Source organism: Lolium perenne, chromosome 3, assembly GCF_019359855.2.
Source record: "Lolium perenne isolate Kyuss_39 chromosome 3, Kyuss_2.0, whole genome shotgun sequence".
Lineage (NCBI taxonomy): Eukaryota > Viridiplantae > Streptophyta > Magnoliopsida > Poales > Poaceae > Lolium > Lolium perenne.
The window spans coordinates 297,963,277-297,978,144 of record NC_067246.2 but is presented as its reverse complement, the minus strand read 5'-3'; the positions used below and the strand labels follow the sequence as shown (position 1 = coordinate 297,978,144).

Here is a 14,868-nt window from a genome sequence, read left to right as displayed (position 1 = left end):
TGCAAGATAGATCAACACAACCAAACCAAGTACTAACATAGCATGCACACCGTTACCTTCACACTATGAAAGGAGGAATAGATCACATCAATACCATCATAGTAATAGTTAACTTCATAATCTACAAGAGATCACAATCATAGCATACGCCAAGTACTTCATGATGCACACACTGCCAACATTACATCATGGAGGAGGAATAGACTACTTTAATAACATCACTAGAGTAGCACATAGATGATATTCAACTAGATCACAAAGAGAGAGAGATGAACCACATAGCTACAGCGGAGCCCTCAGCCCCGGGTGACATGGGCATACCCTTCGGGTACCCATTATTAGTATACCTGGCTCGGCCCAATATGGAGAAGACCAAATATGGAGAAGGCCCAACAAGGCAACCCGAAGAAGTAGTCGACTAGGACTCTTGTAAAACCCTAGGCTGGTTGCATATATAAAGCTAGCCAGGGCACCCGAAATAAGGAGGCCAACAGGTAGACAGAATATAGACAACATAGCTCCGCCTATGGCGACACGATGTAAACATATTATGCTCATATACTGGATTGCTAGCAGCACGTAGGGATCCTCCACCGAGGGGACCCGAAGCTGGGTATGTCGTGTGCCTAATCTCGTTCCCGGAATCTCCATCGTCGCTCTCTCCCGAAACCCTAGTCTACAATACGTAGGCATTGCCGAGGTGATCCCTCGTCAATTGGCGCCGTCCGTGGGGATCGCGGCGGATGGATTTCGTTATCCGGGCGGGATCCATCATCATCATCATCATCATCAGCGTTCATGTCATCGAGTTTCTCATCGGCAACCTCATGTGGCGGCCGGCCAGAATTTTTCGCGTAGAGCGGTGGCCGAGTCGAAGAATCGGCTGATCCGTCTACGTACATCATATGATTTCCAATCCGTACATCATATGATTTCCAATCCAGGCATTCCACTCGGCGTGCTGCAAAGAAAAGAAAAAAAAAAGAATCGAAAGCAAGCGCTGGAGCCGAGATGCGATGGCGGTGATTTGTGTCTTCATTACAGCAGACCTGCGCAGGCATCAAGTACGCAGAGAAGAAAAAATAGGCCAAGCAAAAGCTGATCCTTCCGCGGGACATGCCTGTTCGTATTTTGATCGTGGTGGACAAGGACTAGTCCTTACTTCTTCACGTGAATTCAACCAAGCTAGCCGCAAGAAGTTCACGAAGGAACAACCGTGGACTCGTCTTCGCGAGATCGTCATCCGGCAAAAATAACCAGGTGCTATATTTCTAATTAAATTGCTATTCATAAAATTTATTTGGCCAAATATTTTTGGTTCGTGTTGTTATTTGCGTACAGTTTTTTGCGCCATAATATAACTGCAGATCGGAACAAGCTTCGACTATTTCGCAGTGTACAGTCGCCACACTCGGGGGCTCGCTTGTAGCATCGCGAACTCGATATATTTGGGGCTCACCCGTCGCGGATCCACTTCATCGACTGTGTTCCGCCGGGTCAAAAACTTTCGGCTAAAACCCGGCATGTCTCTGTTTCATCGGTTGCGTTTTCTTCATCGACTATGTTGGCCACATCTACTACTTCCGGCTAGACGCTGAGTAACTACAGACAGCATCCGAGGCGCGACTTGCGTCCACATCGGCTTCGCCGCACCCGATAAAAAGCTAAGTTTTCTTCTTCCTCCAAGATTCAATCATTTGTTTACTTTTGTCACATCCGATACTCAGGGCTGTACCATTACAATATTACACTAAAAACACCCGACATTTGGGGCTGCGACACTACTTCGTTATCAAAAATATATTTGGTTACTTGGTGAATTTCTTTTCTCCGGTTTAGTGGAATTGTCTTCTCCGAAATATATCTTCTCCGACACAGTGGAATTATCTTCTTCGGCACAGTGGAATTATTTTCTTCGGTTCAGTGGGTTTGTTTTGTTCGGCTTAGTGAAATTATCTTCTTCGGTTCAGTGGATTCATCTTCTTCGGCTTATTGGATTTTGTCTTCGTCGGATTCATCTTATAAGGTTATAAATTGGTTTTCTTTAATACAATAATACCCGACGAGGTTCCGGGTCAGTCGATTTATGAATATTACTGGGTTTATTTTCTTCGGGTCAATGGATTCATCTTCTATGATATCGGCGGATTCATCTTCAATATATGCTTCATATTTAATGTGGATTCATCATCTATGGTTATTATTGGAACTATTTTCTTCGGGTCAATGGATTCATCCTTTATGATATCAACGGATTCATCTTCTGTGGTTCTTACTGGATTCTTCGGGTCAATGGATTTATCTTCAATATATGCTCTATATTTGGTGGTGTAATCCTTAATATGAATTCATCTCAAGTACTTCATCTCGGATTCATCGTTAGTATTTCATCCTTAATGCCCTTCTTTCGGCAACACGGATAATACTCGGGAGCTTGACAACGACTTCGCCCCGAGTAACAACTGTGACACGACGTCTAAGCAACAATCATGACATCACCCAGTAGTACTCGGGGGCTTGGCTATTTCTTCATCAACAATATGGCGGCATCTACTTTCGTTATTTGATGGTTTCTACTACGGCTCGACTTCTTCTCGGCACTCGAAGACTTCATCGCATCGACTCCGTCGTGCCCAATAAGCTAAGTGTTCTTTTTTACGCAAAGTTGATTATCATTTACTTTTGCCGCATCCGATGCTCGGGGGCTGAGCGGCATATATTCACTCTACATATCATCGAATCCGAGCATCTGACACCGCATGCGAAAAAGAGAGTCAAGGAAAAGATAGAAATAGTTTGTTTATTTGTGCAGGAGATAGCAAATTTCAAAGTATATAAGAGAGAACCCGACGAAATTGTTTTCAAGAGAGAACAGGACCCGACAAAATCTTCTTCAGGGAGGAACCCGACGAAATCAAAATAGCACCCGACGAAATCTTCTTCAGGGAGGAACCCGACAAAATTTTCTTCAAAAGAGAACCCGACGAAATTTTATTCAAGGATGACCCGAAGAATTATCAAGGAGGTGCCGAAGAATTATCAAGGAGGTGCCGAAGAATTATCCACAAGGAGGTGCCGAAGAATTATCCTCAAGGAGATGCCGAAGAATTATCCTCAAGGAGGTGCCGAAGAATTATCTTCAAGGAGGTTCCGAAGAATTATCCTCAAGGAGGTGCCGAAAAATTACCTTCAAGGTGGTCCCGAAGAATTATCCTCAAGGTGGTCTCGAAGAATTATCTTCAGGGAGGACCCGAAATTTTTTCCTCAGGGAGGACCCGAAGAATTGTCCTCAAAGAGGACCCGAAGAAATTTTCCTGAAGGAGGAACTCGACGAAATTTTCATCAAGGAGGAACCCAAAAAAAAGGTGGACAAATCTTCGGGTCCATTGACTCGTCGTATTGTTCCCAGCAAGAGCATCGGTGATGTACCCGACAATATAGAATAACCAATATATTCGGCTGTCTCATCAAGCCCGAGAGAAAAATAGAAGAACCCGCAAAATGGGTCATTGCATCAGCCGAACAAGGCACTTGACAAAATATTCTCAGAGCGCCAAAGTCGCGAACAATCTCTGAATGCCGCAAAACTCTGCGAAGGTAAGACCCCAGATCCGTTCTGTGTGGCGTGGCATCGCCAAAGACTGTGCTCTGCTACTTTTATCTGTATCAACAGATACGAAGAAAAATCCTAACGGACGCGTTAGGTACCCGATAAATATGACTGGGACTCGACAGAATGGTAAGACCTTAAGCGGCACCTGTCGAAGTTTACACCAGTATCCCGAGATCATGTCCAGGGACGTGATCTTGAAGTAGGTTTTTGCGGATTGCCACTAGAGCAGTTAACTAGTACCTGATCCGTCAGATGAACTAGCCCCAACTACCATTATCCCTGTACAATATAGATATCAATGTCAAATAAAAATAGCAATGGCCTGGATTCGATAAAAAAGCGGCTGCGCCAAGTTCTTTATCGAGTAGTACAACTTGAGCCTATGCCTAGGTGCAAGCACCTGCTCATAGGCTTGGGGGCTACTCTTATCGAGAGTATTGTTCATCCTCCCGATAAGAAAGAGGAAAAATTGTGGAGTCAATTACAAGCAAGTTGAGCCTACACCCAAGTGCAAACACTTGGCTGTAGCCTCGGGGGCTACTCCCATCGGGAGCGCTGGTCGCGCACCCGATAGAAAAATAACTTCGACAGCATCTATGACAATCAAGGTTTGTAGACTCAACTCGATTCTACGACTCGAGTGGAGCCTACTCCCATCGGGAGCACATGGATTTCATCAAATCCTCCAGAAATATAGTTAAGTTCTTCATCGAGTAGTACAACTTGAGTCTATGCCCAAGTGCAAGCACTTGTCCATAGACTCGGGGGCTACTCCCATCGGGAGCGCTGCCGCGCACCCGATAATTTCAAGAATTGTCGACATCATCTACGCTACACATGATCTACGACATGGACCTCGCCTTGTATTTTCTTCGACTCCGGAGATGGTTATGCTTGGAGTTTCTACGCAAGTCTTCGACTTCCCTATAAACTCGGGGGCTACTGACATGGGCATACCCTTCGGGTACCCATTATTAGTATACCTGGCTCGGCCCAATATGGAGAAGACCAAATATGGAGAAGGCCCAACAAGGCAACCCGAAGAAGTAGTCGACTAGGACTCTTGTAAAACCCTAGGCTGGTTGCATATATAAAGCTAGCCAGGGCACCCGAAATAAGGAGGCCAACAGGTAGACAGAATATAGACAACATAGCTCCGCCTATGGCGACACGATGTAAACATATTATGCTCATATACTGGATTGCTAGCAGCACGTAGGGATCCTCCACCGAGGGGACCCGAAGCTGGGTACGTCATGTGCCTAATCTCGTTCCCGGAATCTCCATCGTCGCTCTCTCCCGAAACCCTAGTCTACAATACGTAGGCATTGCCGAGGTGATCCCTCGTCACCGGGGGTGAATTACTCCCTCCTCATCATGGAGACAGCGATGGCGGTGAAGATGGCGGTGGAGACGGCGGTGGAGATGACTCCGGGGGCAATTCCCCGTCCCGGCGGCGTGCCGGAACAAAGACTTCTGTCCCCCGAATTGGAGTTTCGCGATGGCGGCGGCTCTGGATGGTTTTCTCTGGTTTCGTCGAACTGGGTCGAGGTTTTAGGTCAGGGACGACTAAATAGACGAAGAGTCGGAGTCGGAGGGGCCACAGGGGGCCCACACACTAGGGGGCGCCCCCCCTTGGCCGCGCCACCCTGTGGGGTGGGGCCCCCTGGCTCCCCTCTGGCCCTTCTTCGGTGCTCTGGAAGCTTCCGGGAATTCTAAGATCTGCGGTGTTGATTTCGTCCGATTCCGAGAATATTTCCTTACTAGGATTTCTGAAACCAAAAACAGCAGAAAACAGCAACTGGCCCTTCGGCATCTCGTCAATTGGTTAGTTCCGGAAAACGCATAAAATCATCATAAAGTATGCATAAAACATGTAGATATCATCAATAATGTGGCATGGAACATAAGAAATTATCGATACGTCGGAGACGTATCAGCATCCCCAAGCTTAGTTTCTGCTCGTCCCGAGCAGGTAAACGATAACAAAGATAATTTCTGGAGTGACATGCCATCATAACCTTGATCATACTATTGTAAGCATATGTAATGAATGCAGCGATCAAAACAATGGTAATGCAATGAGTAAACAATTGAATCATATAGCAAAGACTTTTCATGAATAGTACTTTCAAGACAAGCATCAATAAGTCTTGCATAAGAGTTAACTCATAAAGCAATAGTTCAAAGTAAAGGTATTGAAGCAACACAAAGGAAGATTAAGTTTCAGCGGTTGCTTTTAACTTGTAACATGTATATCTCATGGATAATTGTCAATATAAAGTAATATTGCAAGTGCAATATGCAAGTATGTAGGAATCAATGCACAGTTCACACAAGTGTTTGCTTCTTGAGATGGAGAGAAATAGGTGAACTGACTCAACATAAAAGGTAAAAGAAAGGCCCTTCGCAGAGGGAAGCATTGATTGCTATATTTGTGCTAGAGCTTTGGTTTTGAAAACATAGAGAGCATAAAAGTAAAATTTTGAGAGGTGTTTGTTGTTGTCAACGTATAGTAGTGGGTACTCTAACCCCCTTGCCAGACAAACCTTCAAAGAGCGGCTCCCATTTTATTTTATTTTTGTGTGGCACTTCTTCCAACCTTTCTTTCACAAACCATGGCTAACCGAATCCTTCGGGTGCCTGCCAACAATCTCATACCATGAAGGAGTGCCTTTTTATTTTAGTTTTATTATGATGACACTCCTCCCCACCTTTGCTTTCTCAAGCCATGGCTAACCGAATCCTTCGGGTGCCGTCCAACAATCACATACCATGGAGGAGTGTCTATTTTTTTTGTTAATTAATTTGGGACTGGGAATCCCATTGCCAGCTCTTTTTGCAAAATTATTGGACAAGCGGATGAAGCCACTAGTCCATTGGTGAAAGTTGCCCAACAAGATTGAAAGATAAACACCACATACTTCCTCATGAGCTATAAAACATTGACACAAATCAGAGGTGATAAATTTTGAATTGTTTAAAGGTAGCACTCAAGCAATTTACTTTGGAATGGCGGAGAAATACCATGTAGTAGGTAGGTATGGTGGACACAAATGGCATAGTGTTTGGCTCAAGGATTTGGATGCACGAGAAGTATTCCCTCTCGATACAAGGCTTAAGCTAGCAAGGTTATTTGAAACAAACACAAGTATGAAGCGGTGCAGCAAAACTTACATAAAAGACATATTGTAAACATTATAAGACTTTACACCGTCTTCCTTGTTGTTCAAACTCTTACTAGAAATTATCTAGACCTTAGAGAGACCAATTATGCAAACCAAATTTTAGCAAGCTCTATGTATTTCTTCATTAATAGGTGCAAAGTATATGATGCAAGAGCTTAAACATGAGCACAACAATTGCCAAGTATCACATTATCCAAGACATTCTACCAATTACCACATGTAGCATTTCCCGTTTCCAACCATACAACAATTAACGAAGCAGTTTCAACCTTCGCCATGAAAATTAAAAGCTAAGAACACATGTGTTCATATGAACCAGCGGAGCATGACTCTCTCCCACACAAGCATTTATTCAAACAAAAAAAAACGAAAACATACAGATGCTCCAAGTAAAGTACATAAGATGTGACCGAATAAAAATATAGTTTCAAGAGAAGGAACCTGATAATTTGTCGATGAAGAAGGGGATGCCTTGGGCATCCCCAAGCTTAGATGCTTGAGTCTTCTTAAAATATGCAGGGATGAACCACCGGGGCATCCCCAAGCTTAGAGCTTTCACTCTTCTTGATCATATTGTATCATCCTCCTCTCTTGATCCTTGAAAACTTTCTCCACACCAAACTCAAAACAAACTCATTAGAGGGTTAGTGCATAATCAAAAACTCACATGTTCAGAGGTGACACAATCATTCTTAACACTTCTGGACATTTCTCAAAGCTACTGGAAGTTAATGGAACAAAGAAATCCATCCAACATAGCAAAAGAGGCAATGCGAAATAAAAGGCAGAATCTGTCAAAACAGAACATTCCGTAAAGACGAATTTTATTGAGGCACCAGACTTGCTCAAATGAAAATGCTCAAATTGAATGAAAGTTGCGTACATATCTGAGGATCACTCCCGTAAATTAGTATAATTTTCCGAGTTACCTACAGAGAATTAGGCCCAGATTCGTGACAGCAAGAAATCTGTTTCTGCGCAGTAATCCAAATCTAGTATCAACCTTACTATCAAAGACTTTACTTGGCACAACAATGCAATAAAATAAGATAAGGAGAGGTTGCTACAGTAGTAACAACTTCCAAGACACAAATATAAAACAAAATTACTGTAGCAAAATAAGCACATGGGTTATCTCCCAAGAAGTTCTTTCTTTATAGCCATTAAGATGGGCTCAGCAGTTTTAATGACTAGATGACCCGTTGCGCTATCGCGCAAATGGCAAAATCAAGTCGAAATTTAAACCATGAGTTTTACCTTATTTTAATATTAAAAATTAACTCAAAATTTAAGTACTTTAATATCTTGCAGACACATCATTCCATCAAGGTGCCATAGTAAGATATGACAATTTAAATTTAGTACTATTTTGCACTAATATTTTCAGTTTTTATGTTTTTGTATAAGCTCCTCCACTAAATTATGGTTATTGTACCAAAAGAGGGAGCATTGTAAAAGAGGCATGGAAGGATAATTACTAATTTCAAGATAAATGTATCTACTTCAAGACAAAAGAGTTGATACCACATTTTTTATGGTTAGAAGTGTCAATTTTGAAAACATATCTAATACTGGGTTATGTGTGTGCTTCCACTTTTACGGTCTGGTCGTACTTGATGTACTAATATTATTGTTAGGAAAAACACCGTGGTTCTATTGAATCTTGTTCCACTAACGAAGAATATTTGAACCAAATAGTTGCAGGCATTATGAAAAGTATTTATGTTGTAGCATATAACCAAACAAAATGACATACAATGGAAGACTCTAAAAAAATTGAAGTGTAGTCTGAAGTATCAAATAAGTGATATAGTAGTGATATAAATAATAGGTATGATTCAAAGCATGGCATTCCCTTTGGAAACGCATCGCAATTCTGTTGAATGTAAGATCAAATCCCAAATTGCTCATTTGGGCAAAGATTCGTGCAAGGTGTGTCAGCATATTTTTCGGCTTGTCACATACAGATATGGAATCAGCATGAAGCACCTAATGCTTAGCACACTCATGGATTGAGGATGGTGACATGCCGCACCCTTTGAAGCATGTGGTATGGTGAAGGAACAAGCAACATCTCCATTGTTTAACATATGTTAATAAGCTATCTGAAAAATTATTGCCCTTATACTTTGCTACAAACAAGAATACATGAAAAACTCATTTGCTTCATTTGCCATAACTGAGTCAAACAATCATGAACTTCTACACGATGCTCTTAATACATTTCCCGAAGATTAATTACTGAATGATTTTAAGTTATGAAACCTCATGCTGGTCCTCGCCTCCTCCGACAGAGGACTCGCTGACCACACCGCCTCCAGATCAGGCCTGATTGCTGCCATCGTCCTTGATGATGAGCCCAAGGTAAACCGAGCACAGTGCTGTGCATGGCAAGCCGCCGTATGATTCTTCAGATGACATCGGCTCAGCGCAGTCAGTGTCGCCTCCCTCGGCAGCAGGCCGCCAGTCTCTTCATGACATGAGCGAAAGTAAGCGCAGCTGTGGTCACCTGCACCTCTGGCACGCCTACATTTAGTTAGTTATATAAGCTCCTACGTAATACCACAAATTAACTCAATTTACATATTCACTTTGAGCACTTAACATATTATTTGTAGATTTCTCTTTGCAGTTACAAAGGACCATAGTATCATGAAGTTTGAGAAATAGCAAAACTAAGGTAGGTACTACATGGTGAAGCAAAAAAGATGTTACAAATTAGCTCACAGTCTACCAATCAGTGATTTCTCACACTATCTGTAACCTAATTCTGCCATTCACGATCTCCTACAATGCAGAAGAGCCCAGTAATCTACATGACATTAACTATGGAAAGCAAACACACACAAAAGATTTCAATTACCCGAAAAGCAGGAACCATTAAAATCTACATTAATTTGTTTGCTGCTTTTACCTTTTATTAGCATGGGGTGCATATATATAATACAAATAGAAAATGGAGTGCCCTGAAAGGATGGAAATATATGAGCATCCCATTTTCATTCTAGATGCATGATGACAATTATCTCACCCTAGGCCATATAGAAAGTGTTTAGGGAGCTTCACCGCAGGTTATGATATATCATAAAGGATAAATTTGGTGGACATCCGTTCTTTTAGGAAAGTAAAATTTCAAAGAAACCACTTCAAAATATGCTCGGATTGAGGACACAACACAAACAACAGTATTTTGAGCTGCATCTTGGAGCATAAGCGAATGTAATGAACAGAAAAATAGGAAAATAGATAAATGGTGGACATGCTACAGCTAGTGCTTTCTTAAACAAAGAAAATTTAACGGAAACATATGTACAAGGGTAATAAAAATGATTTGCATAGGAGAGACACGTTATGTCAACCCCTGAATCATCTGATGCGAAGAATGCATTGTATGTCAACAAACCACATGTTTCAACAAACAAGGAATATCGGTAGATCAAGGAAATATACATACTGTTACTCCGATGTCTTATTTGATAAGAAGCATTTGTGAAGTAATATTATTATTCTCCAGTAAATATACATCAGGATCATCACTAAAAAGCACCGAATTAATTAAAACCCGAGGACTACAATATCAAAACTTCAGTTCAGTACAACAAATGCAAATATGACACACCAAAGTTTAGGGAGGATGATTACAGGAGACTGCAGTTGTACAATTCCCGTTCCTCTCCAACACCTCCCCAACTATTGCAATGCAGCCTGAAGAACCAAGGAAAAAGTTACCCACACATTATACCTGCATGTTGTAGTAGTTATCAAATAAACACACAGATGGAGTGAGAAAGGAAAGGCCAACCAAGAACTTACCAATAGATCTAAGTCATTATTAACGTATCATACTTACGTCAATATATTCAACAATATAAAATAGAGAAGGGAGTATAACCAATTGCCAGAGTGTCATACCCTCATGTCGTGCTGCCACTATTCTCAAATACCCAACACAGCTGCTTTTGAAATTGAAAAGAAGTGTTTCATACACCTAAAAGGGAATCGTAATAAGAACTCTACAAAAACAAGAAACAATAGTGCTCTGTCCAAGCGACATTTTAGCTGAACTGTGTTCAGAGGTATATCGTACAGCAATACAATGCTTTTTTTTGTATCAGGCTGAACAGAGAGTTGAAGAACACAAAGCAGTGAAGAACAACCTGAAAACAATATGGAATTTGAGCTGCAAGAAAAAAATACCGAATCAGTCTGGTTCTTTTCTCTCAAGAAGCGTTGTAGCATGATGAAACTTTATATTTGCACATGTGTCACTGGATGGACCACGCAACATGATATATACATACATTGTACTTAACTTAAGGTGGCATGGCATCCAAACACACGTATATGGAAAACCGTGGAGATGGATATTGAAAGAAAACTCTAACCTTGAAATTTGATTATTCAGATTTCTTCCGCACTCTCGACAATAAAAGAAAACATCACTGCTCTCAATGTTTATTAAGCTTGAGCTGAGTTTCAACAGAAATTCCTATTATTAGCAATATATGTTTCTAGTTAATTACAGTGAGCAAGAGAAATAAATTACTCGTAGGTCCCTATTTTAGAATCACAAATCAACCTGATCTCATACATATAACTTATTATATTCTTTTGTGCTCTATGGTAAAATTGGAGTTCAGAAATCTTATCACATACTACCATAAAAATCAGAAATGTGCACCGAACTGAGTATTGTTATATTCAACATACGCTCAAATTAACAGATAGATGTTGTTTCTTTTTCAAAATGGCAAACTGGGATAGGCCAGATGCACCATATATTATTTTCCTCTGCACTATCTAATCCGTCATCGTCCTCCATGTTTTTTCAGGACTTTCACAGCAAACTCCAACCCACCAGATTTATACATATGAACTTAGTGGGGTATGAGCACTTACGCACATCAGTTCATGGTTATGTGGAACTCAAGAGGAAAATTGTTATTGAAACTCAAAAATGTAAAGAGCAGAGGACAATCAGTGTTTTGCAAAGAGTAAACAACGCAAACTAAAAAGTACGAAAAAAACAACAGGAACGTTTCTAAGCAAATAGTGTTTGTCTTTCATTGAATCCATATTCCTGTCCTTTAGGCGAAACAGTGGATTAAGGCAATCAACTTTAAAACAACAATTGGACGATTCAAATAGTGCACACTTACCACAACCAGTCCCCCTGGACAGCTTATTTGATTTTCTCATTACTTGGTTTATTCGACAAGCAAGCAAGGTCTTCACCGACCTCTATCCCCAGCATTCCTGGCTGCTGCATGATGAGAAAAGAAAGAGATTAGATGTAGTCTGTACAAGGCCTGGAGGTCAAAACAAAGTCAATATAGTACACAAGAGTGGGGGAAACAAAAATGTGGAGGTTGAGCAAACCTGCAGCAGCAATATTCAACATGGATAGCAATGTTGGTTGCTACCGTGCAGCGTGCTTCAGGCTCCAGTTCAGACGACACACTCCCAGGCTACAGGCAGGTGGGTATAGGAAGAATCATGGAATGGATGTTCCGACAACGCATGTGGATAGCACCACGGGGTCACCTGGAGCAGCGATGATATGCTACCACAATAACACCGTGTGGGAGGCACTGCGACGTCCACGCGGCGACGGTTCCCTTGTGCCATCCTCTTTTTCTTCCAGGAGCGCACCTGGCTCATCACAAAAACTCTCGCTTGGTCAACAGCTGTGCCGTAAGCCGAGCTCTTGATAGGAATCCAAGAGAGGTGGCCTGGATCCAAGCACACTCAGTCTATGCATACCTAGAAGGGTTTTCCAATAAGTTTATACATGCCAAAAATCTGCTAGCTTCCACCAGCAAAAGTGATGTATAGAAAACAAAGTAATCACATATCAGCATATAACATATTGTGTGGGTAAAGTCAGACCAGAATAACTCTATTTGCTGAATTTAAGTCCATTAGCTCAGCCAAACATAAAGAATTTCATTTTGGTATACACTTTATTGGACAAAATCGTTTGAAACTCACTTTAAATTTTGAATCGCCAACAGATGTCTCATGAGTTTAGATGCAACCAACAAACTATTTAGCATATGACCTACACTATGATCAAACTTTGATTGTTTGCTGAAAATAACAGAAGAGGGATACATAATATCAATTCTTCAGGTTCACTGGAACGTATGAAATAACAGAAGGCCTGAAGCAAATAAGGCATAAATCAATAATATGATGCTTGTTCCAGTAAGCAAACAAGGCAAAAAAGAAAACTAAACAAAATACTCATTTTATTGGTCTCATGTGAGAGCCAACTCCTACAATTCTGTTTTATTCCCATAGAGCAGAGATGTCATCAGAATTATTTAACTAACCGGTTAATACATAGCAAGTATAGGCAACCAATATGACTAAGCATTATGCTATTAAAATGGGAATATATATCAATTATGTTGATTCAAAAGATTTTCCTCATCTACAGAGAACAACAGAACCTTGACCATATCAAGAATATTTCTCACGTTCTTGCCAAGAGGATAAAATTTCAGGCTATCAGTGTGCCACCAGGATCAATGAAGAACTCTGAAGAGTCACCAAAACTTGCAAAATGTGGCTCCGTTTTCAAAGTACAACATAGCCTTGTTGTCCGCAATGAGCTCACCAAATGGCTGGAATAGGCTTTAGCAATGGCCTCCCTGCCGTTGTTTGCAACCTAGAAAACAGATGTGTGTAGAACTTTCAGTGCACAGAAGTATTGGATGCATTCAAACAAAACTGCATGCATAATAATCTTTCCATGGTATATTAGCATGTGATCCACCAAACTAAACTGAAAGACTGATTTAGAGTTGTCAAAGTATTAGAGGCTAGTGTTCCAGAAAAATGATAGCACACAACCTATGGCCTGGGATTAAGAAATTCTACAGTCAGCACTAACACTAACAGCTACGTATTTACATATGTACCTTTTTTTTGTAGTAGTTGGGACACTACGCTTAATAAATCAGTACCTTGGTTTTTCTTTCCAATTTAGATATGGTAGCAAAGCACTCTCCAATTTCTGATTGGTTGCACCTGCAAGTGAACAACTCATCAGCACCCAAGGTCACCGGCCTAGCGTCCATTTATTGGGTTTCCGGATCCCTTTCCCTCGTGATTCATGATCATGAATATTCCAGGGCCTGCCCGATCCGACTTGCTACAAGTCAATTATTGGCCCCTGTACTATCTGAAAAACTAACGACAAAGCCAACACAGAAATTACTTTTAGATCCCTTCCTACGCATAGCTTTTTTTCTGACAAAATGAAACGGTATTTCAAAGCTTCAAAGAACCTGAAACGAATTACAAACTTAATCGATGATCTACCAGTCCGCAAAATATCAACTCGAAACACTTTGGGAGTTGGAATAGTTGTTCAAATACTTTCATCAATCTTGTGCAGCCTAGAAGGCGAGGTATTTCAAGTTGAGATTTTGCAAACTGGTAAGATACATCATTAACTACATTCATGATTTTATTTTCAGATTTTGTTGAAGCTTCAAAATCAATTTTAATTATTTTTATACTATCAAGCTCTCTATAGCTCAAGCTCTAGGTGGGTGTGGCCTTCGACACGGCGTGCGAGCGCCTTCTCTTGATGTCATTGTGGTGGGGGTTTTGATAAATCTGTGCTCAGCGTCGTATATATTCTTGTTATGGTGCTAGATCCTTGGCATATACATCAGTTTTATGTCTTGCTTGCATTGTATATATTTTGGTCTGGTGCTAGATCTTTGGCCGTGAGTACCTGAAGAAGGTACTGCAGTTTAAAATTCAGTTTCAGAAAAATTAATGCAAACATTCAGTTTCAGAGAAACTTCAGTTTCACATGTGGTGCATGGATCTATCTTGGAACAGTATTACTGAAAATATTCCATCAACTATATTTTGATACAAAATTCGTTCTCCTTCCAATCATCATGGAATTGTAGCTAATACAGTAATAACAACGAAGCTGTGAAATTCAGAGAAACATATGAAATCAGTAGATGTTAACCAGTGGCTGCAGAGTTACACAGAATTCTTTTGCGTATGGATCCTCATTGTATGAGTTCACAGTCTGTT

General features: G+C 40.9%; 1 long non-coding RNA gene across 3 annotated transcripts; it reads right to left on the bottom strand.

Annotated features, from left to right (window-relative positions):
* Nucleotides 1-8,799: 8,799 nt before the first annotated feature.
* On the bottom strand, nucleotides 8,800-11,725 carry LOC127345044 (uncharacterized). Of its 3 annotated transcripts, none has more exons than XR_011754331.1 (3): nucleotides 10,959-11,725; nucleotides 10,444-10,789; nucleotides 8,800-9,327 (listed from the first exon to the last, which is right to left on the bottom strand). It is a non-coding gene; the product is annotated as an uncharacterized lncRNA (long non-coding RNA). The 3 variants fall into 3 exon arrangements; XR_011754330.1 differs by having other exon boundaries at nucleotides 8,808-9,327; nucleotides 10,444-10,543; nucleotides 10,615-11,720; XR_007878387.2 differs by having other exon boundaries at nucleotides 8,809-9,327; nucleotides 10,444-10,543; nucleotides 10,714-11,719.
* Between the last annotated feature and the right edge of the window lie 3,143 nt (nucleotides 11,726-14,868).